The 23,779-nt window shown below is 44.8% G+C and overlaps 1 protein-coding gene across 2 annotated transcripts in view; it reads right to left on the bottom strand.

Annotated features, from left to right (window-relative positions):
- NGF (nerve growth factor) overlaps nt 1–23,779 on the bottom strand; it is a 29,533-nt gene that overhangs the window by 1,575 nt on the left and 4,179 nt on the right. Inside the window, exon 2 of one of the 2 annotated variants that reach the window (XM_058819543.1) lies at nt 2,972–3,099. The gene's annotated coding sequence lies outside the window, so the exon portion shown is untranslated. Of the gene's footprint in view, nt 1–2,971; nt 3,472–23,779 lie in introns of those variants that run through there. The other variant, XM_058819544.1, reaches the window with a different exon arrangement.

Here is a 23,779-nt window from a genome sequence, read left to right as displayed (position 1 = left end):
TCTGGTATTTGTCGTTAGAGCACTGTTTATGAAGCACTTGTTTGGTGTTATTAATGTGGAGACCATATGGTGACAGCATGTTCCCAGGAGTCAGATCTCTAGTGAGTTTTGCAGCAACCTTTTTGGCCAGGGCTGGTCTCTTGGCTGCACAGGAGTGAAAGCAGAAGCAGTCCCTTGGCTAGAACAGCTGTCCATTCCCTAAATTTGTCTGCAGAGGTGTCCTTGGGGCTATGGTGAGGGCCACCATGCCCATACCTGGTGCCATTATCACACCCTCAGCAGCCACACTCACCTGCCATGTGGCCAGGCAGCCTCCAGCAGCTGCCAGCTCTCCCAGCTGCCCTTTCAGGACACACCACATCACTGAGTTAGGGCAGATAAAGCCCAGGCTCCTTCCTTGAAGAGTTCAGGTATCTGTGTCACAAGGGCAGATGGGATTTTTCCACATTCAAGGGCACATATGGGAGCACTGTGGATGCCAAACTACCTCTGCTTTGATACAGCACAGCTACAGCCACTGTGGCCTAAGTACTGGGAATTCTGGATAGGGAATCACCTGTTTATTTTCAGAATGCCATGAGCAAGAACCCCAAAAGTCCCTGCAGAGCAAATACAGTGCCAGTGCTGGTCCTCCTTCAATCCAGAGGACAGGCACATCTGTTTGGGTGTGGAAAAATGCAAGCCAAATGTCTAAAGCTTTGCTAAGACCCATTTCATGCAGGAAGAGCAGCAGCAGCAATACCTCATTGGGCAACTACCATGTGCTGACTAATTCAGCCACATGTTGGGAATGAGAGACATTCAAAAATGCTCTGGAATTGCAGTGAAGGGCAGACATTGTATTTCCTCTGTAAAGACTTAATAAGCAGAGACAGGGTATAAACAGAAAAGCCCAAGTGAGGCTCCTCCCCGTCTCTTTGCCTTGTTTTCCTGACATGTCTCAGCTGGCCCCGAGCTGTGCCGTGGCTGGCCAGCAGGCAGGGAGCCCCAAAGCCACTGGACAAACAGGGTTTTGTACCAGAGGAATCAGGCTCTGCAGTTCCACTGTGATTTCCCAGAATTTCTCTGTGTTTTTGCTGGGTGTGGGTCAATTATGGTTGCAGTTCCCCCCCTCTGTGGAGCTTTGTCAGATTAGAATCCCAAGCAGCACTAAAGGACTCGAGCAGGGTGCTCTGCCAGAGCATAATCCTGTGGAAAATGCAGAACAACCCTAAGATGTCCCACAGGATCTGGTGTGTCTTATCTCAGACAGGAGCTGAAATGACATAAACAGCAAGGTTTGTGCAGGGCTGAGCAAACATTCAGGGGACCAGCAGGAGACACCAAGTGAAGCAGTGACTGAGGAGGGAGGAGAAGCAGAGCCCTGGAGGGGAGGAAGGAAGAGAAAGACCAAAAGCCTTTGTGTGAGCACTTGTCTGTGCAACTGCTGGGCTGGAGGCATTGGGGACAAAATGATGACGAGGAGAGTCAAATGTTTGTCACAGAGCAAATCCTCACTGTTCCAAAGGCACTTTAATTTGTTTAAAGCAAGGCTGAGGGTTGCTGCTTTCCCACGTGCTGCTCGTGCTGGAGCACTCGTCATCCTCTGTATAAGGAAACAGAGCTGGGTGTAGCTCAGAGCTTGGCTGTGCACCCTCCAGAGAGTAACCCCTTGTTCCACAACCAAACTGAAGTCAGATGGTTCATTACATCTCTCAAGAGTCAGCTTTCCCGACAGAAATGTTAATGGAAAAGGTTTGCAGAATAAAATCCACGCACAATTTCGCCATGCCAATAGCAGCCTCAGTGTATTGTGTTTATGCACAAAGCCCTTTTTTATTATTTCCTTCTATAGGAAAGAGATGCCGCAATGTCAGCAAAGAGCTGGTTCTGGTTTTGTGCTATACAAGATTTGCTGCTCTAAAATGCAGCTACATTTACCTCCCTTCTCTGGGTTTTTGTGTTGCCTGTGCTGAGATTTTTTATTTAAGGCCATTAACACAAAAGCAGAAAGACCTTGCCTGCCTTTTTTCTTTAATTGCCTTGTATTTCCTCTCCTTGTGCTAAATCATTCTGTGGAGAGTGGCCCAAACACAGACAGAATGTATCTGGGATACATAATAACTTCTCAGGATTCAAAATGGAATGTTTTTTATCAATTAGTGAGTTAGTGGAGAATACAAAGTGACACATTAAAAAAGCAAACTCAACTTGATGACAACCCAGGCAAGAGAAGTTAACATTAAAGAATAGGTGTGCCTTGGGCTGTGAGGGTTGTGAACTCTTTTGCTGGCATACAGAGGTATTTTACAGGCTGTTTTGGGGAGTTTGGGGTGTCCCTGCCCATGGCAGGGGGTTGGAACAGAATGAACTTTAAGGTCCCTTCCAACCCAAACCATTTCGGGATTCTATGATTCTCTCACCAAACTTTGTCCCATGATTAATTATTAGAGCCTCTGACGGTGCTTTCTGGAGATGCTCACAGGGGATACCTCGTGCAGCCACCTGGACTTGCAGGGGATGTGCAGCTGCCGGTTCCAGTGCTGGGGGTCCGTGGGTGTGAGATGGGAACCCTGGGCACAAAGGTGTGGAGGGATAGAATGTAAGAAAATAAAGACAGTGCAGAAGGTAATCTCACACCTGGGGAGCTGCAGCTGTACTAATCACCAGAGATTAGGAACAGGCCTGCCCTTAACAGGCCACAGCTGTGTCCAGTAAGAAGATGAGTGCTACAAAAGAGTGGGTTAGCTGTTTGAGGAGAGAGTTGGAGTTTGTTGGTTGTGCTGTGAAGGAGGAGTCAGTGCTGCGAGGAGCTGACCATGAGAAATCACTGAGAAGATATGAGAGCTTTGCAATAAGATGACAACACAAAGGTTATCACAGGCATTGTGATGCCAAAATTACACCACTGTGCTGAGCTCATTTCTGTGCTGGGCCAGTTACCCTGGCCCATGGGTGGCTCCAGGCTGCCGGGGCAGTGAGTGTGGCTTACCTGTGAGTGCACTGCACGAAGAACTGCTCCCCCAGCAAGGTCCTTATTTCATCCAGAGCTGAGCCGGGCTGGGCTGCTCCTTGCCATGGGGCCCTGCTGCTCCTGCCAGCTGTGTGTGCTGTGAGTCACTAGGGCAGAAGGGTTTGTGTCAGTAATCAGCCACAAATCAGAGTTCTCAGTGCCATCCCCCATGGCAGCAGGGGCACAGGGACAAGCCCCCCTGGCTTTCTGAGCTGTGCCTTTTCCCTGTCACAGCATCGAGGGAAACTTGTTCCGCTTGTCCAAAGCGGTTCCAGACTTTGCAGAGCAGAACATTTCTAAGACAGGGCTGCCTTTACTCAGCACCTTTCCTAGATTATGGTTATTGATCCACTGCTTCCCACTCCTCTCAGACACCTTGCAGGGGCAGCAATATCTGGTGGCACTGCACAGCAGCCAGGCACAAAGCAGGGCTCACAGCCCCAACATCTACTCTGGGAAGCAAATCTGGTTACAGTTAAATTCAGGAGGAGAATCACAGATTGCCAGACAATTATCTGATTATGGCTGATATTTGAGAAGAATTGAAGATACAAAACTCACAGGCACATAAAAGCAAATATTTAGGTGTTCGCTGTGTTGCTGCTGTAAGGGCAGCAATGACTCCAGTGTAAATCACTACATTGGCAATGATCATACAGACCCCAGCTAAAGGAAAACCATTCTTTTCTTCACCAATTAAATCCAGCACACTGACACCTTCTCAGCAAAACACATTTTCTGGTTGTAAAATCATGCCACTGAAAGGGATAGAAATAGTATTTTATTAATCTTTTTATTCAATAGCTTATCTGCTCCATTTCATAAGGGAAGTAGAGGTTGTATAAGGTAAATAGGGGTTGGATAAGGCACTCCTGCACTGCAAAAATCCTGCTGCATCAGACTGAAGTGCATTTGCTAAGGAGAACAAGCTGCTAATGCAAAAATATGAATTGGACTCACTTTCCACCTGCACAGTCTGTCAGTGGGAGCACTGGCTGCCAGCAAAGGCAGCCACTGGGTTTGGCTCTTACAGCACCCAGGTACAAGTTCCTTGATGTTTAAACCTGCAGCTGAAACCCTCCCAGGCTGTTTCCATCAGAGCAGGGCACAGCAGTCACCCTGGTACGTGCACGGTGGTTTGGGCACCCTGCCTTGCTTGGGGCTGTGGCTCTGGCTGCCCCTGGTGTTGCAGGCTTTGGAGCTGAGCTGCTTCCACTCCTATCAGTGTGTCAGAAAGGTCACACAGAGTTCCAGAATCCAGAGGTTCGTGCTACAGATGGAGTGTGCTGTGTTTTTGCAGGAATGTACAAGTGAAGTAATAACCCTTTCAGTGAACTCTGGAGAGTTGAGTACCAGTAATGATAGAGCTATAATGTGCTGGCCACTGCCAAAAATATTCCAACAACTTTTCCAACTGTTCTGCCACCCTAAGAAAACACTGTTTCGGTTCCAACTGGCTGGTTTTTAACCACAAAAGCATTTATTTTCAGCAGGACTTTTTTTTAAAAGTTCTTTTACTGTCTTTTTCCCGGATTCCTGGCTGTGGTGGAATCCAGTAAATGATGCAGTGTTATTCAGCATCCATAGACTATTCCTCTGTTCTACCACTCCCAGACATTCATAAAATATCCTAGTGAAGTGAGTCTTTCTTCAGGATGTACCTGTACACAGGATGACAGACCTGTGGGTAAGAAAAACTCACTTCAGTCTTTTTTTTTTTTAGTCTCAGCACATGCAGAGTAGAATTAAAGAGTCCCAGACTGGTTTGGGCACAGGGTGCCCAGAGCAGCTGTGGCTGCCCCTGGATCCCTGGAAATGTTCCAGGCCAGGTTGGACAGGGTTTGGAGCACCCAGGGACAGGGGAAGGTGCCCCTGCCACGGCAGGGATGAAACTGGGTGAGCTATAAGGTTCCTTCCACCCCAAAACATTCCGGGATTCCATAATTCCGGAGAGTGGAGAAATGGATCACATCAAAAAGCAAATGGTTCCGTGTCTTGAAAAGCTCTTTGCTTGCAGGATCTCTACGTGCAAAAAGTGCCAAACAAAATATGTTTAGGGAATTCCCCTTTTGTTAAAGTTACCCACAGAATCTGAGGAAAAATGGACAAACAGGGAATGTTGCCTGGAGAGTTATTAGGAATGAGAATTTAATAAATTTACTAAATTAATTGCTTCCAATGAGAACAGCAGTCAGTGCAGCCTTTTCACTGCACTTGACCAGATGCCATTAAAGCAGCTCCTACACTGAGAAAAGATAAATTAATGCTTATTTGTCTCAGTCAAGCACAGCAAGTAAATTATTTTCTAAATAAAAATAAACACAGTCAATAAACATAAGCATAGAATGTTGTAATCTGAGGCATTATACAATTTGGAATGTTGTTTTCTGTCGTTCTTGAAGTTGCTGGCATATTTTAGGGATGTGTAAAAAATAAACAGAGCTGCTTGGCTGTCAGTGCAGCAAGTGGGATCGTGGAGGTCACCAAAATAAGCAACAAGTAGTGAATTAATTTTCTCTCATTGCTTCTGGTAGTGAGAGAGAAATGAGGGAGGCAGCTGCTGCTGCTGAAGTTGCTGGTAAAGAGAAGCTGCCTCTGGCACATCTCTCATGGAAACATTTCCACCAGTATATAAGTTATATGAATTAAAATTTAGCAGTAGCAACTCAAGGAAAAGATTTCTGAGCCCTGTGCGGCCTTGAAGGGAATCCTGAAGCCATTATGACTAAGAGCAGTGTCAGAGGCACAGCTTTGCCTTGATCTTAGCTGATGAGCAAGAAAATGGGAATCTCTAATGGACCCAACATTTCATTCCTCCATTATATCTGCCGTGACTCAGCCTGTAAATAAGAGGTTTATGACTGCTGGAGAGCCAGCTGGAAGCTACCTGTGTCTCATACACTTCCTTTTTTTTTTTTTTTTTCTTTTTTCCAAATGCCTCCAGCACTGAAATGTTCCTTTGAGGATTTCTAGGGAGAGCAGTAGACTGAGAAAAATTCTGCCCTGCAGCAGGGAGCATCATCATGTCACCGTGATCCTCCTCGTCATCAGGATGTGCACCCAGCACCTGCCTCCAGAGCTCTGACTCAGCCCAGGCCCAGGCAAAGGTAATAACAGGGCTGGTTCACAGCCCACTGAGCCTCTGGGAATTTGGGGTGCTCAAGGGGAAATTGCTCCATGAGTCTCAACCCATCCCTGGAGGTGCTCAAGGCCAGGCTGGACAGGCTTGGAGCAGCCTGGGATAGTGGAATATTCCCAATATTCCTGCCCGTGGCAGCGGGTGCAGTCAAATCATCCTTGAGGTCCCTTCCAGCCCAAACCATGCTGTGATTCTGTAGGGTGGGGATGCACCAAATCCAACACTTCTTAATGTTTATTCTATATTTATTGTGGTATAAGTAATGGAAGTGGCTTATTTGCAAGGTCCTAATTTCATCCCTTCTTTCATCCTGAACCAGTCCATCAATATTTCACCTGCTGGTGTCTCCGTAGAGAAGTCCAAAGAGATGAAAAGTGTCTTTCCATCACCTTCATTGACACCCCATTCCCTCAGAGCATCTGGTGCTGAGTGAGGCCATCTGCTGGGAGAGATCCAGCTGGAGCCACAGCTGGAGGCTCCTGACAGGAGGTGACAGCTCTGGTGACATGGGATAGGCACAGCTCACCTTTAGAAACCTTATTTTAAAACTCCTGAGTGGTAAAACAAAATCCAAACTTCTAAGAATATAATTATTTGTTTTACTTCTCAAGTTTGTTTTACAGTGTTTGACATCATGATACTCTGGCCTGTAGAGCTTGCTCATGGGAATTCAGAGGCATCAACAGTCATGTAAAATGTGATTCCTTTGGGAAAAACCCCATGATCCTAGGTCAGGGTGGCCATACCAGCAAGGGCTTGTGACAGGATGCAGCCCTTGCTGTGACATATTGGCTGTTGGTGAGTGTTAAACATGCACTGAGCCACCCTGACAGAGCACAAAGCTTTATCCTGCTGCAGATAACAAAACCAAAGTGGCAGTTGTTAAATAAAAGATAAAGAAATTCTCTCTGTCAAGATAAAAATCTCTTTAAGTAAAGTGAAGGGAAACACATCACTTAAAACTAGTGACAAACTGAAAATAAATGGCAGAAAACAGCTCTCGGAGGAGCATGTGAATCTGATTCTCCTGAAGTCAATAACCTCAATGGCATAGAGCTGGTAAATTAAATGAGCTAGAAATAAAAATCCTGGCTAGGAGTAAGTTATAGGAGCATACCAGGGTTGTATATCATCCCTATGTTATTATCCAGAAAGCAAATCCTAAAATCAATGATTGGCATGTGATGATTGCTTTGGAACTTTCCATATCGCCCTGGAGCTGGATATATATATTTTTATAGGACTCCAGGGTTTCATATATCCTAATTCATAGGCACCAAGGAGTGACTAAAGATCTCAGGCACTAACTGACAGGAAAACTACTGCAGGATAAATGGGATAAATCCATCCATATAAAGTTGGATGCCTCCATCCTACCCAGCTGCAGCCAGGATGGGATTGCTGCTCCCTACAATCCCTGTCCAAACACAGCAGGACTCGTTCCCTCCTGCTGCTTAAAACAGTGACTCCAAAGACCTTCCTGGGGCTGGAGCATGGCCTGCCCTTCTCCCCTCTACACCCTTCCCAAATGGATTTAGATTTGGGAATAGTTGGCTTGCTATATTTGGCCCCGAGGTTTCCAATACAAAATTACCAGGAATGAAAGAACTGGAATTTCAGACTTCACAACACGACTAAAATCAAACTGGAATTCAGCTGGGAACAGAAAGTATGAGGGCAGTCAGACTGTGATGTTACATCCCCTCTTACAGCCAAGAGTAGTTAAGGCAGAAAAATACAATATCTTTAGGGCCAGTAAACCTTTCCAACTAGTGATCTTATTCCAGCTATTCAGAAGGGAATATAAATCCTGATTCTTTTCCAAACCCTGATTAATAAGAACCAGCAGAATCCCAGCAGCAGTGCTAGCATTTCATTTTTATTCAGGCCCATAATTTTCATTTATATTCTCCTTTTTCACTTTTCTACAACTGCATTAACAAACTTGAACACAGGGATTTTAGCAACTGCCTGTGTTGTAGAGTAAGGCATCAATGCAGTGCCTCCAAAAATGAGGTAGAAAACAAAAATGAGCTGGGATATCATGATCACATTCCCAAAGGTAGACTCCATCATCTTCAGAGTTTCTCTGGATCATGAATTTGGAAAGGAACATTATGTAAGGACAAGGAGCTGCCATAAATTATGGCCGTGACTTTTCAGACTTTCCCGTTCTATTAATTATTTACATCCAAAAGGAATTTTATCTTCTACAAATCTTCCAGTGTGTTTATAACTATTTTCAATGACTCAATGATATTTTAATAGGGCAGGAATTCTGAGAAGCTCCAAAGGGAAGCTGAAGGGTGTCTGTGCTTGGCAAGTCAGAGTACAGAAGGATGCAGCAAAGGGTAGAGTTGAGAGAATTTTAAAATCTCTGTTCTGCTCAACTGAGGGCCTGGCTGCACCTGATAAAAACTTCTGTAGCTGCAGCAATTCAAACTGATGGCCTGGATTTTTTTCCATTAAAAAACCCCTTAAAGATATAGACAAAAATCTACAAAATTAAATCTTATGACATGGAGGTGCTCTTGTGTTCGCTCAGAGTGCTGAGATAGGGAAGAAACATCAACACTGGAATGGAATATTGCTTTGCTTGTGTAGGATTTTTCCATCCAGAAATGTCGAGTGGTTTTACAAACACTTAATAAAATGATCCTCCCCACTCAGTTATGGTCAGTAGAATTTACTTGTGTAGCATGTGAAGAACCCAAAGAATAACACAGGATTCCTGCCAAGCAGTAGCAATGTTCCTCTTCTCCACTGCCCACCTTCCTTTTGTTGTTTTTTTTTTTTTAATTTCTAGGATATTCTTTCCCATTTTAAAATCTATTTTACTTTCATGAGACCTACAGAAATCAATTGCCTTCTTTAGGGATTGAATTCCTTCATTTATGATTTACTTTACATTACAATAGGAAAATCATGACAAAACCCCTAAAAATGACACCTTTAGAAATAAAAATTCCTTATTTTTATTGCAGCTGGAAATAGGTATTGACCCCAGAGCAGTCACAATCATTCTGTGCCTTTCTTATTATAACTCTCAAGGCACAGGCATAATACTTTGAACTATAGAAAAATGTTAATATTTTTCCTTAAACTAACATACCCTAAGGTGAATTATGTGCTCAAAAAACCTCAATCATTGGGCTGTTGCTCATTAGCTGTTTGATTTCTGTATTCTTTGTCATATCCTGCACATTTGAGAAGTATATTTCCATATTTTCTGGACAGCTGAACATAAACTTTGTGCCCTGCTGTACATGAGGTGACCTCCAAGATTTGAGCAGATATTTGTCTGTGTGCTCATTTCAAAGCCTGAGTTTTTTCTCCAGATTGTAAAGATGTTGCAATGCTCAAACCCTTGTACTCCACCTGCCTTTCCCATTTGAAATTGAGTTCAAAACAATTTTTTTAAAAATTCCTAAGCACTCCACTACAGAGGTGTGAAATACAGTGGGTTTTAAACTGAGCAGATATAAATAAATAGTGATGCAGTAATCCATTTTAACATTAAAAATATATTAAGTAACAGTCTTAGTGTTAAATGTAAACTAAGCAAATGCTTTAGTTGGGTGCAAGAAAAACTTTCAGCTTTGAAGTTTTTTTGCTCCTTGCTGGTGGCTTAAAAATTTAGTTACCAAAGAGGTGGAAAAAAGGGTTTTTCTTTCCCTGCACAGCAGGAACCTCTTAGATGTGGTGTAGTTTTGAAATGAGAGGGTAAAAACCTCCTAAGAAACAGGGTAGAGATTTCCACAAAAAATCTGGAAACATCACCAAATAAAACAAAGTCAACCACAGAAACACTGAGTTATCAGATTGCAGTGTCATCTTGTAATGTTCTCTGCAAGCACAAGTAGTTCTTGCAGGAGAAATAGGAGTCTCCTCTCATCTAGGGTCGTTTACCAAGAAAAACATGAGGTTTTTACAATTGCTTAGACCTTTCAGATATTCCTCCTAATGCCAGGGCTCATCTGAGCACCATCAGAAGAAGGAAACAGCAAAGGAGGTTTCACCTTGCAGCTCCTGCCCTCCAGACAACAGTGCTGCTTCATTTTCATCAAGGGACAGAGCTGCTTTGTAAACTGTGCTGCTGCTGGAATTTTTACCCCTGGGCTTTCATATTTTATATGTCTGTACTCAGCACTTGCTGAGGATTAAAGCCTGCTTTCTGTGCAAGTGTGTTGACACCATCCAAAACGCTCCATACCTACATTTTCCCCCTGTGTGTTTTTCTGAGCTCAGCCTGGGAGATCATCTTGATTACTTGGCAGCAGAGCAAACCACTGCAAAGCACAAGAGTTCAGGATGTTTGGGAAACTGATCCTATTTCTTCCCATGCTTTTATTTGCCTTATTGTCCTTATTTGTTCATTGTATTTTAGTGTCTGCATGCTTCAAGTGGTAGAAAAACAAGATTGGCTTTGCCAGTGTTTGTGATGCATGTGAGTACCAGCTCCTTCTCTCTTTACCAAACCCCTTTTCTGCACCTTTCCTTATGGAGTGGATGGATTAAAAAGCAGCAGGAGAGTGGGACAGCCACCCCTAAAAATCTCATCCCTGGCTCTCTCACTCCTGCCCTGGGTCATGCCTATGTGTTGACATCCTCTGTTTTGTTTCCTCTCCAGCTCCGAGTGCTGCTCCACGTGCTCTGACTCTTTATCTGCAGGGCTCCTGCCTTCTCCTGTCACACATTGAGCCCAGCTGCCTCAGAGCTGCTGCCCCACACAGTCCTGTCTGCAGCACACCTGGGAGCTCTTCAGCATCTTGGCTTTCATCTGCTGTGGAAGGTATTTACTCCTTGCTGTGGGATTGTTTGAACTCATTGCTGCATTAACTCACAATGCCAGACAGCTCTAAAGAAGGGTGGTAACAAAATGTGATGGATTCTGTGCATTAGCAACGAAATATATATTCAGAAAAACTAATCCCAGTAGTGTTTCCTTGCACTGAGCTAACACAGAGATTGATTTAGGTGTTACTTCATTCCTATGCTCTGAGAATCTCAGCTCTCCTTCAGCTGCCACCCCAGCACCAAACCTGAGGCCAGAGGAGCACAGCCCAAACTTCAGCACTCTCAGCATCCTGAGTGTGTCAGGCAGCTGCTGCACAACAAATCTGCTCATGCTCCCAGGGAGCAGAGACAGTTTGAACTGGGGCCATATTTCATATTTCAGCTGGACCTTGTGGGCTGCTGGGCACAGACCCAGCCAGCAGTGGGGAGTAGGAGTTTAGGAGTTTTCCATCTTTGTATTATGTCAGAGTCTGAGGGGAGGCAGCTGCTGTGGATGTTTTAAGATAGGAGGTTTTTATTCCCTGCTCAGCCATTTAAGGTGAAATGAAATTTAAGGTGACATTTCAATGTGGGAAGGGGTTTGTTTGTGTGGATCTTGAACCTCTTAGAGCCTGACAGCTCTGGAATATCCTCACCTCACACAAAGCTTGAAGGGTGTAACACACAGAGAAGTGAATGGGAGCTTGCAGCTGTGTCTGGAATAAATGTCTTTGAACATTTATTCAGCTCTCCTGGCCACACAGACCCTCTGTGCAAAAGGACAGCTCAACAAAAGAGTGTCTGTAAGGGAAAGATCAGATCCTGTCCTGTGCTGTGGGAATCCTTCAAGCACAGAACAGAGAGCAAAGAAGTTTAAATGAAGTTCAGCAACCTTTGCTTAAGAACAGGAAACAGGGAGTTGGACTGACCAGGCAGTCTCAGCAGCTCTTATAAATCTGTGTTTGGCAACACTTGTGTGAGGAGGATTTGAAGGGTCTTTACATTTTCTGGCATCATCTGGTGGTTGAAAGCATTTTTGCTTCAGTACAAATGATAATGGGAAAGATGCCTCTTTTTCCTTTAAATCATGCCCTTGAGTGTTTCTGTCACATTTTCTAGAACTCTCTTTGGCCCTGCTCGGAGTCTGAACAGCTCTGAATCCCTGAATTGCAACACAATGCTATCACTGATAGCACTGGACATCTTTGAACTGCTCATCCTTCATCTTTCTGTGGGGCTCACAGACTTCCCTGTTATGTGGACTTGGAAATTAGGGAATTCCTATAAAAGTAAGCCAGGATTAGAAGATTATGTCTACCATTATATGTCTACCAACATATTATTTTCCTTGCTACCTTTTATTATATTAGATATGAACTTTTTTTCCCCCATTTTCACAGTGAGAACAATCAGTGGATTTAATGTGGGAGCTCTTGGACTGGGAAACTAAACTGCTGTAATGGGTTTCCTCAACCTACATTCACTAAAACAATCTTGCAGAAGCTGATTAAACAAAACTGTCTCTAAGTGCTGTGTCACAACCTTAGAGAAAACAGGGGGAAGGAGTGAGGGCAGGAGAGGCTTCTGAAAGCTGTCAGTGGTACTTTGATATAGCAAGGAGAAGCTAAGAACAAAAAGCTTTGTTAATAAAATGTCACTGCTGCTCCTGGTAAGTGAGATACAGCTTGAAGTTTACAGGTTCATAAAGGCTGGGAAAAGCCTTTAAGATCATTAACACAGCACTGTCATGTCCACCACTAAACCACACCTCCAAGCACCACATCTACATGGTTTTTGAACATTTCCAGGTATTCCACTCTGGTCACCAGTGGCAATGGCTTCAGTGAAGAAATTTTCACTAATATCCAATCTCCCCCTGGCCCAGCCTGAGGCTGTTCCCTCTCCTCCTGTCCCTGTTCTCTGGGAGCAGAACCCAAACTCCAGGCTGTCCCCTCCTGTCAGGAGTTGTGCAGAGCCAGAAATTCCCCCTGAGCCTCCTTTGCTCCAGGCTGAGCCCCTGCCCAGCTCTCTCAGCCCCTCCTGGTGTTGCAGCTCCTTCCCCATCTCCGTTCCCTTCCCTGGACATGCTTCACTCAGATCATGCTTCTTCAGTTTAACAAGGAAAAAATGCTGCAGAAAAATCCACATATGTGTGCTCCTGACAGGACAAGATGTTGGGAGCCTTTGGTTGGCAGGGGCACCTTCCACCACCCCAGGGTTCTCCCAGCCCTGTCCAGCCTGGCCTTGGGCACTGCCAGGGATCCAGGGGCAGCCTCAGCTGCTCTGGGCACCTGTGCCAGGGCCTGCCCACCCTCACAGGGAACAATTCCTGCCCAATATCCCATCCATCCCTGCCCTCTGGCAATGGGCAGCATTCCCCTTGTCCTGGCACTCCAGGCTGTCCAGAGTCTCTCCCAGAGCCCCTTTAGGCTCTGAAGGGGCTCTCAGGTCTCTCTGGAAGTTTCTCTTTTCCAGGCTGAGCATTCCCAGCTCTCCCAGCCTTCCCTTGGAGGAGGTGATGTTGATGTTGATCCCAGTACAAAATGGAGCCTGTTATTCAAACCAGTGTGGATAAAAAGTCATGGCCTGCACGGAGGAGAGCTATCTTTGTGCAAGCTTTGATGTTAAAAAATAGCAACTTGAACTCACAGATGTACTGATTACCCTGCTAAAAGAAGACGTGGAATCTCTTCTCAGAATTACAGCATTTTAATTAGAAGAATGTGAGCAAAGCCCTAATCTTGTTAGTAGGGATAGATACGGATGAGGCAGAAACAAAATCCACAGCAACACAGTCCAAACACAAAAAGCTGTCTTGGAGGTTGGTAACAGCACCAGAACTGCTCCCTGCCACTGCTTTTCCTGCAAGACTAAGCTTGACACTGACTAAGTTGGAAGAAATTGCTCTTCTGCCTTGTAGCACTGAGCTACATCACACACAGCTGTGTGAAAAAAAAAATAGCTGAAATCTGGGAAAGGTGCTTCAGGTTTACAAACCAAACCCACAGATACTTGATTATTCTCTTTAAAGTTCCTTTGAGCCCTTCTAAATTCCTGTGACATTCAAGGATCAATAAGAATCTCATCTGTAGCTGATTCTGACAGATGTTAATCTTCGCCTTGGCTTTGCAGCCTGCCTGAAATAGTACTTGTTCCTTCATGTCAGGCCTCTGGCAATGCTTACAGAGCCAGGATTACAGTCTCCAGTCAATCCCATTTGTACTGTCATTAACTTTCTAAACTGTTCCCCATAGCTGGCAACCTTTCCATGCTTGGAGATCTACTTAGTGGGAAGCTGGGAGAGTGATGGGTTTTGCCTGTCTGGAATCATTGTGCCTTTAATTGAGATTTGTTTAATTTTGTCATTAAGTCCATTTACATTGTAGGCATTTCATGACTATGATTACACACTGTGACTGTACCCTGGCTGTGTTTTGTGCCATTTACCTATTAAAGAAAGAGAAAAAAGCTCTGCGTTTACTTAAGATTTTTACAAGTAGCCTTTGTTTTTTTCTTCCATTAACTTATTTAATAAATTAGTCTGATTTTTGGATTGGAAAAAATCGCTCATCTGCAAGTTCTGTGCTCTGTTTCTAAGAAAGTTATTAGATTTACTTGGCAAAATATAGGTGAGGATTCAGTACCTGCTTGTCTGGAAGGAATTGTCAGAACCCATAAACGTGGTGGATTCCAAATTAGGGACAAATCTCAATCAGAAAGCAACAGGAATGGGAACATTTCTCCTGCAAACAAGGAGTTTATGGTGAACAGGAATCCCTGGGTGCAGCTTTGCTGTGTGTGTCCCTCGGTCCCAGAGGTGTGGGAGGGCTTGGAGCAGCCTGGTGCAGTGAAAAGTGCCCTGCCCGTGGCATGGCATGAGATGAGTTTGAAGGTCCCTTCCAGCTCAGACCAGGGTGGGATCTGTAATTCCATGATTCTCTGACAGGTCAGGTGCTGGTTTTTGGATTTTTTCCTCCAGGACTCCAACAGTCAGGGGTGCAGGTGACTTTTCCTTGTCCCAGAATGTGAGTCAGGGGTGAGCAAAGCTGTGGGAGTTACAACACGAGCTCGATAGTGATCACTGCAGCAGCTGGGGAAGCCAAAGTCTTGCTTCTTAATAGGAGAAAAGAAAGCTGATTAATCAGCTGAGTCATCCTGCTCTGCCTCACTGCTGGTATGAGTGGCATTCCCTATGGATCAGCCTATTCTGAGGGAAAAGCCAAACCATAATCAAGGCTAATTGACTGAGCTCAATCAAATGTTTCAAAATACCACCCATGAGTTTGACATCAAATAAAAAGGAGGGATATTCCCAGTCAGACAGTTAATTGCTTCCTGAAAACCTGTTCTGTGCAATAATGTGAAGATTTTCACCAGGGCTCCTTTTTATTTCCATTTCCTAGGCTTACAGTGCAATGTACAGATTAACAGACTGGAACAAGACATTTGCCCTCTCACCTTTCTTCCTTCTGAATGATGCTGCAGTGCTGCCTTGTCTCTGAGACAGAAAATTTGCAGCCTCCAGGAGTTAAAACAACTTTTTGGATGGTTTTAGAAAGATAAATAATGCCAACTTCTTGCAGCTATTAGTACTAGCACTAAAAACTGCAGTATTTTAGAGCAAAGCCAGTAGGCTCTTTAGTCATTATGTTTAGAGAATTAATCCCAAAAGGATATTTCTATGGGTTTTGTTTCTTACATCCAGCAGAAATTGCTTCAAAGAGGAGCTGAAATGTCAGACTTGTTACAAGAGTTTGTCTGGTGGAAAATAACGGTGGAGTTTAAACATTTGTCTGGCTCCTGATGTGGCCCAGGTTGTGTGCAGTGATGAAAAATCAGCAGCACATCTGTAAATGAATCATTTTCCCTGCATGCACATGGTTGCACAATTTTATCAGCTGCTTGCCTTGATGAATATTTGATATTTGTCATGTGTAGCTATCCCATCCAATTGTAATATCAGAAATTCCAAGCACAATTAACAGCTGAATTTGATGTCACAGTTTTCAAGCCACAGTCCTCCTGTGACCCAGGGCAGCAGCACACAGGGTGAAACAGCCTTGAGTCAGCAGTGATGGCAGGGCTGCAGTCACAGCACCAACATCTGGCTGCAAACCCTGCAGCTGGATGGGACATCTCCTCACCTGGCTGGGTGTGCAGAGCAGGTGGCAGGACCTCAGGTGAGACCCAGCATTTGAAAGAATCAATATGGAATCCTGGAATGTTTGGTTGGAAGGGACCTTAAAGCTCATTCAGCTCCAACCGTGACACCTCCCACTGTCCCAGGTTTGTCCAAGCTCCATCCAGCCTGGCCTTGGGCACTGCCAGGGATCCAGGGACAGCCCCAGCTGCTCTGGGAAACCATTCCAGCCCCTCCCCACCCTCACAGGACAGAATTCCTTCCCTATATCCCACCTAAACCTTTGAACCTTTCTGTCCAAGCCAGTGTTTGGGTTTCACAAGGAATCTGGGAATGCTGAATCCAGAACTTCTGGAGGGCTCCTTTGTAGGAGCAATGGGGGCAGCACGGTTGGGATGGGTGGAGATGAGAGATCTCTGCAGCCAGGGCTGGGAACTTGTGGGTTATTGCAAAGGGCCTGGGTGCAGGGCCCTGCTGGGAGCTGCCAGCCACAGCTGGAGCAGGGCTGAGAGAAGGGAGGGGCAGAGAGGATGAGAGAGAGAGCGAGGTTCCCGTTACCATACCATAAATCTTCTTCTGTACTGAATATTCTGATTCTCACTAACCAATCCAGTACAAGATACAAATCCTATAGCATTTCCATACAGCCTATAAGAATCATTACATTACCACACTGTGTTACATTTTAAACCCTAAAATCTCCTCTTTGGGCCCCTTCTGCCAAGCTGCAGGGTCTGCTCTGACCCTTGGGCCTGTCTGCAAGCAGAGGGTGTTGTTCCATCAAAAGGGGATCACCTTCAGCTGGCCACACCATTGTTTTCCAGTTGTTCAGTAACTGAGGGATCTCAAAGCTTGCTTTCATTTCAGTCTCCCTTATAGTTTCCATATTCTCAAAATCTTTTGCCAGACAATCATATTTATAAGGCTTTCCTGTCTCATCTTCCTCAACACTCATTCAGTTTCTGGGATGTCCTGGGAAGGTCCTGCTGGGACCCCCCAGCCCTGGGGTGTGGGTTTGGCCTTTGTTGTGGGGCATTGGTCACAACAGGGGCTGCAGAATGATTTCATGGGTGTGGTGGTGTTCAAGCAAAGGTTGGGCTTGATGATCTTGGAGGTCTTTTCCAACCTTAACGATTCTGTAATAAATTCCATTATCTTTTTCCCCACATAATCATAATTCTGGTTTGGATTTCACTTAAAAATCCATCACTCTTGTGCAGCAGGACATGAACACAGGTGCCACAGGCTTCACACCTTCTGTAGCTCCACAAAACACATTCAGAAAACTCCCAAATCTGAATTTCCATGTGGGTTGTGCCAATATCAATTAGTACAAATAACCTGATAGATTTGAAATTAGCTGTCATTATAACACTTCACCCCATATGTAACCAAGTATTTTCCTTGTCTGGGTATTTGCTGTGCACCTTGTATGTATTACAGTGTTATTTGTTAATGCTTTTGTGTGGTGAATCAGTTGTCAGGAAGAATCATTGTGGTTACAAAAAAGAACTGGAAGGAAGAAAATATGGATAAGGATGGAGTAGGAAGAGACAGAAGATGACATTTGTAGCCAGATGTGATTTGTAGTATGAAAATATTAAATGCTGTTGAAAAGTGGGACTCCACAGATTATTGACATAATTGTGGCAATAGGAATAAATTTTTCTTTGGTATTTGTCTATTTTTGCTACAATTTTCCTCAGATGATGAATACATGAAAATTTTACATTGTCTAACGCAAAAAAATTGGCTTTTTATTCAATTTTTTAAAATAACATATGTCTAGCAGATTTCTAACTGAACCATCTTTTTCAAGAAGCCTATTGTGACTGAATTTTGCATCTTTCAACTTTTCTCTGGGGTTCCTTTGCATTAGTATTAGGTTCAAAGCAATAATCAAGGTCTAAGCCTCACAAGATCATTTTTTCCCTGCTTAAAATGAAAACCAGAGGGGAGTTTTGCTGATTAGGTGTGTATTTTATTTCTGTGCACAATGCCAGAGTTTAAATACATGTCACTTGGAAATGAGCTTTTGCAAATTCAAAGGGAGAGAGATGAACTTTAAATCTAAACTTTAAACCTCACATCAGTTTTCCTGTGGCACAGGAGAGGTGTTATTTTCACAGAAAGCATTTCCTTTGGCTTTCAAGTGATGGCACAAGCAAGTGCTGAAGACTGAATTCAAATTACTCGAATTTTTTTTTAAATTTGAAATCCTGAACAAAGGGGAGAAATTCTGCAGGTCATTAAATGGTTTTCTAATTTCTTTGCTTTCAAAGAGAAGGGAAGGAATTAGAAGGAAAGGGCCACACACTTTTCTCTCTCAGAACACACAGAAAAAAGAAATGGTCTCTAGAACAGCCCTGCCCAGCACCAGGAACGTGCACCCAGGCAGAGCTCATGGATCAAACTCCCTCTGATGCTTTGGATTCTGGAGGCTTTGCCAAAACCAGAAACTCACACTTTTGGCATAGATAAAGTGTCCTGGAATGTGAGGCTGAGCAGTGACCCCTTGCACTCTCCTCTTTACAGCCTGTGCCTGAGAAAATGATGAGAGGAAGGTTTGGCAGGAGGGACTGGGCAGGGAGTGTTTGGATCCAGGCAGAACAGGAACGTGGATGTTGAATGTTCAGAGCACGGATAGCACCAATCATGGAATTCCAGGATGGTTTGGGCTGGAAGGGACCTCAAAGCTCATCCCATTCCACCCCTGCCACAGACAGGGACACTTTCCCCTGGACCAGGTTGCTCCCCAATAATGAGGGAAGGGATGGAAAAGATTTTTGATGTGGAAAATAAACCCACACCTCGCTTCGGTGGCTTGTTCTGTGCTGATTTGTTTCTCTTGACACACTTCATGTAATTTTTCCTCCCAGGTAAGAAATGCAGATACTGTGATCAGTTACTGATTTCCTTCAGTTTTGCTGAGGGAAATGGAGAAAATTGCTTATACTGAGCAGAAACAAGAGTAATCAACTTATTCCTTTTCAGAGAGAGCCCTTCAATGTCCTCTCAGTACAAGACAATGACCAGGTGAAAGGCTTGATGTCTCTGGCAGGAGCAAACAGAAGATTCTCAGAGCAAGATGAGCAAAATCTCAATAATTCACATAAACAGATTGTATGGCTGTGGGAATGCACCCACCCCAAACCCCTGGCTGGCCTGGTGCTGGGACACAGAATGTCCCAAAAGGATCATGGAATAATGGGCAGGAAATGATGCACTGGGAAAATGCAGACTGTGTCATCCACCACAGGGCAAAGCTCTTTGTGAACAAGCACAGGTCTTTTCTCATACCTGACTCATCCAGCACAGAAAGTCGTCAAAGAAAAAAGAAGAAAAGCTATATTTCAAAATAGAAAAACGTATATTCTGTGAGCCAGAGCTCTTAAATGTATCATAATCAAAATATTACGTAGCAATGAGGTGCCTGGCAAAGCTATGTTTCAAAATAGAAAAACATATATTCTGTGAGCCAAAACTCTTAAATGTATCATAATCAAAGTATTACGTAGCAATGAGGTGCCTGGCAAATCCCCATCACAAAAATTCCTGAAGAACTCTTTTTTTTTTTAAAAAAAAAGAGCCTGGATCACATATGGTTGTGTCAGGAACAAAATAAAACAGCCAAAGTGAAGCAGTGAACCAGACCAACAAAAAAATCACCTTTCTACTTCTACAACAGAGGAAATAAAAGTGATTAAAAACTGGAAAAATCAAAATAGTAGTTTTTCACCTTGCAAAGCCATACTTGGCAAATAGAAAATTATAAAACACATAATCTGCTTCCCGGCTGTATTACCCTAATTTACTCATTGGAGGTCAGAACTGTCAGAATCTGTGTAATTTTATAAATTTCCTGGGCTGTTACGAAGTTAATGAAGGCAATTTTCACTGCATCCTCTCTAAGGCAGCAACATTTCTCACAAATATGGCAGATCAAAAGAAATGACCAGCCCTGAGTTCCAAACCAGATTCATTTTATCCATTAGTCATTCATTTAATTCATTCCTTTGATTTTATTCTTGGAAGAGCTTCATGTTTGCATAACATAAATGGTCATTATGGTTTAGTGGGCATCGTGGTGTTTGTCAAAGGTTGGACCTGCTGACCCTGGAGGTCTTTCCCAACCTTAATGACTCCATTATTCTGTGATTTTGTCAATAATACGTCAACCAAGGCCCAAAAAAAAAAAAATCAAAGAACTGGTTTTACTTTCTGGTTATTTTCTGTCTGTCTTTTGTGCTTGAACCCCAGTTAGGATTTTGATTCCTAGCAAGTCAACAGGAGCAGAATCTGAACTTTTATTGGCACATTGTTATGGACCCCATGGGGACAGGAAATTGGATTTTGGAGCCAGGAAGATAAATGAGAGAAAGACTTTTTGGAACCAGTTTATGATCTGTGTTGATGCTCAGTTTTAGAAAACTGAATTAAAGAAGCCTTGAACTACCTCAAGTGGTCTGATCACTGCAGGTTTGATTTCTCTCACACGGAAGGGAAATTGTGTCAGGGTTTGGATGGAAGTCCAGGCCAGGGAGCTCCTACCTTGGTGCACTGTCACCGTCTCCCTTAGTGCATTGTCACCTTCTCCCTTGGTGCATTGTCACCTTCTCCCTTGGTGCATTGTCACCACCTCCCTTGGTGCATTGTCACCTTCTCCCTTGGTGCACTGTCACCTTCTCCCTTGGTGCACTGTCACCACCTCCCTTGGTGCATTGTCACCATCTCCCTTGGTGCACTGTCACCATCTCCCTGGGTGCACTGTCACCATCTCCCTGGGTGCACTGTCACCACCTCCCTTGGTGCATTGTCACCTTCTCCCTTGGTGCATTGTCACCTTCTCCCTTGGTGCACTGTCACCTTCTCCCTTGGTGCATTGTCACCTTCTCCCTTAGTGCATTGTCACCATCTCCCTGGGTGCACTGTCACCACCTCCCTTGGTGCATTGTCACCATCTCCCTTGGTGCACTGTCACCATCTCCCTTAGTGCACTGTCACCTTCTCCCTTGGTGCATTGTCACCTTCTCCCTTGGTGCATTGTCACCACCTCTCTTGGTGCATTGTCACCACCTTCCTTGGTGCATTGTCACCAACTCTCTTGGTGCACTGTCACCTTCTCCCTTGGTGCATTGTCACCATCTCCCTGGGTGCACTGTCACCACCTCCCTTGGTGCATTGTCACCTTCTCCCCTGGTGCACTGTCACCATCTCCCTTAGTGCACTGTCACCTTCTCCCTTAGTGCATTGTCACCTTCTCCCTTGGTGCATTGTCACCACCTCTCTTGGTGCATTGTCACCACCTTCCTTGGTGCATTGTCACCAACTCTCTTGGTGCACTGTCACCACCTCCCTTGGTGCATTGTCACCGTCTCCCTTAGTGCATTGTCACCATTTCCCTTGGTGCATTGTCACCAACTCTCAGTTTCCTCCAGGAAATGCCACTGTGAAATGTGGAAGTCACGTCCATGAGAGAGGACAAGGAGGAATGGCTTTACACTGAGAGAGGGCAGGGTTAGATGGATACTGGGGACAAATCCTTCCCTGTGAGGGTGTCAGGCCCTGGCACAGGTGCCCAGAGCAGCTGTGGCTGCCCCTGAATCCCTGGCAGTGTCCAAGGCCAGGCTGGATGGGGCTTGGACCAACCTGGGACAGTGGAAGGTGTCCCTGCTATGGCAGAGGGTGGGATGGGATGAATTCCCTTCTCACCCAAACCATCCTGGAATTTTATGTGATAAAACCCATGCCAGCGACAATGTGTGACTGCTACATCCTGATTTGGGTCACCTGGTGGTGTCAAGCACTGTGCCATAAAATCTCAAAGCATTGCTGGAAATGCAGGAGCCTGGGGGAATAAAGGAGAAAGGTGATAAAAGCTGCCTCCAGGATAAGGAAAAGTTAGAGGTGTTTCATTCAGTCACTACTGGCCTGGGGCAGCTCAAAGGATGGCAGAAGAGCCATCAAATGTTATTTCAAACTACCTGCTGCAGCTTGAATTTAGACATTATGGCAGAGCCTCCTTGGTGTGTGTTCAGGGCCTGATTTCTCCTTGCACTGGGCAACTTCCAGCTGTGTGCAGGCTCCAAGGACTGAGCAGCACTTTGCTGATTTTCTCCTGCTGTTCAGCCCTGCTGTGATCTCAGTGTCTCTCCCAGAAGCTGTTCTGACTCTGGGCTGCTGGAGCAAGCTCTGGATGTCCTTGGTGACTCCCCAGCTCTCTGCCAATGCACTCAGGTTCTTGGCACCCAGGATTCTCTGCTGGCATTGCCATTCTCTGCTGCATTTCTCAGGGTGATGCAGTTCTCAGAGTGAAAGGTTATTGTCAGTGTAATTAATGAGGCATTGCCCTGCTGCTTTTTCCTTGAGATTTATTTGTGCATAATATTTTTAGAGGAAGCTGTTAGAATTTTTACTGAGTTCAGCAAAAATTTTCAAATAAGATGCCAGCTCCATATGAAGGCCACATTGAGATGAGATAAAATGGTATTTCCCCATTTCAGTGAATTTCACAAGATGCCCCAGGATTCACAGGCCCTTCTCCACTGTCTCAGAGAGAGAAAATCACTGTAAATCTCATCACTGATGTCTTTCTATAGAGGTAACATCCATGAACACTGGCCTACACCAAATCCTTGAGCAAACACCAAAATGAGGGATGCTATTTCACCTTTTGCCATTCTTTCACCAATGAACTGGCAACCCACAGCAAATACTACACAGTCACCTCTTTGGGGTGGGGTAGGTGGAGTATTTGACAGCTGAAGCACCAAGGAGAAGGAATTAGAGCAGCAGGTCAGGAATTGTGCTTCCTGCAGCCCCTGGGGAGTGGGGGAAATGTGGGGAGCAAATCCTTGGGCTGCTCTCCCACCCAGAGATGGTTCTGGAAGCACAGACTGATGGAGCCACAGGCAGCAGCTTTGCTCTCAGTGTGCCTGAGTGCTCCCTGAGCCCTGTGACATATCCATGGGGAGGAATTCCAGAGCTCATATCCATGGGGAGGAATTCCAGAGCTCCTTATGCCCAGAGGGAGGAACACCTTGTTTTGTTTGCCTCCACTTTGCCACCTGCCAGTTTTATTTCCTGCTCCTTGGTTTTTGACAACAGCCATTTCCTCTCTACATCTTAAGGACAACTGTGACTATAAATATCTCCCTCACACCCCTGCTCAGCCATCTCTTCTCCAGACTTAGAAATCATAATCTCTGTAGTTTCTCTAAATACAGAAAATGTTCCAGACTTTCATCATCCTGCACCTTTTCTTGTTTTATCCTTGTAACCAGTGACCAGAACTACCAGCAGTACCCAGGATTTGGGGTTGGGATGAGTTTACATCAAGGGTCTGAGATCTTCTTTCCCCCAAATTCCTTTAGTGTTGGTGGCCCTGGACAGACAAGAGTGCACATAACTCACAGTGATTGATACTGCGATCTCTTGGCAACAGCAAAAATGATCTTGCTTTGCTTGACCACATAATTTTTGTGAATAAATTCACATCCCCCCCCCCCCGCCCCCCCACACAAATATTTAATGAATTCTGTGGGGCTGCACAAAGGGCATTGTGGGGAGAGAAAAAGCCACAACACATCCCACAGGACATCTGTCCCCGGCCTTTGGTTGGAGAAATGTTCCCAAATGCTTTGGCCTCTGTGACCCTGCTCAGGTCAGACCCAGCACAGGGAGAATTTCCTTCTGGCCAGGGCAGGAATGCAGTTGTAGGAGCGTTGGTGGA

Source organism: Ammospiza caudacuta, chromosome 24, assembly GCF_027887145.1.
Source record: "Ammospiza caudacuta isolate bAmmCau1 chromosome 24, bAmmCau1.pri, whole genome shotgun sequence".
NCBI classification, from domain to species: Eukaryota; Metazoa; Chordata; class Aves; order Passeriformes; family Passerellidae; genus Ammospiza; species Ammospiza caudacuta.
This window is presented reverse-complemented; position numbering and strand designations above follow the sequence as displayed.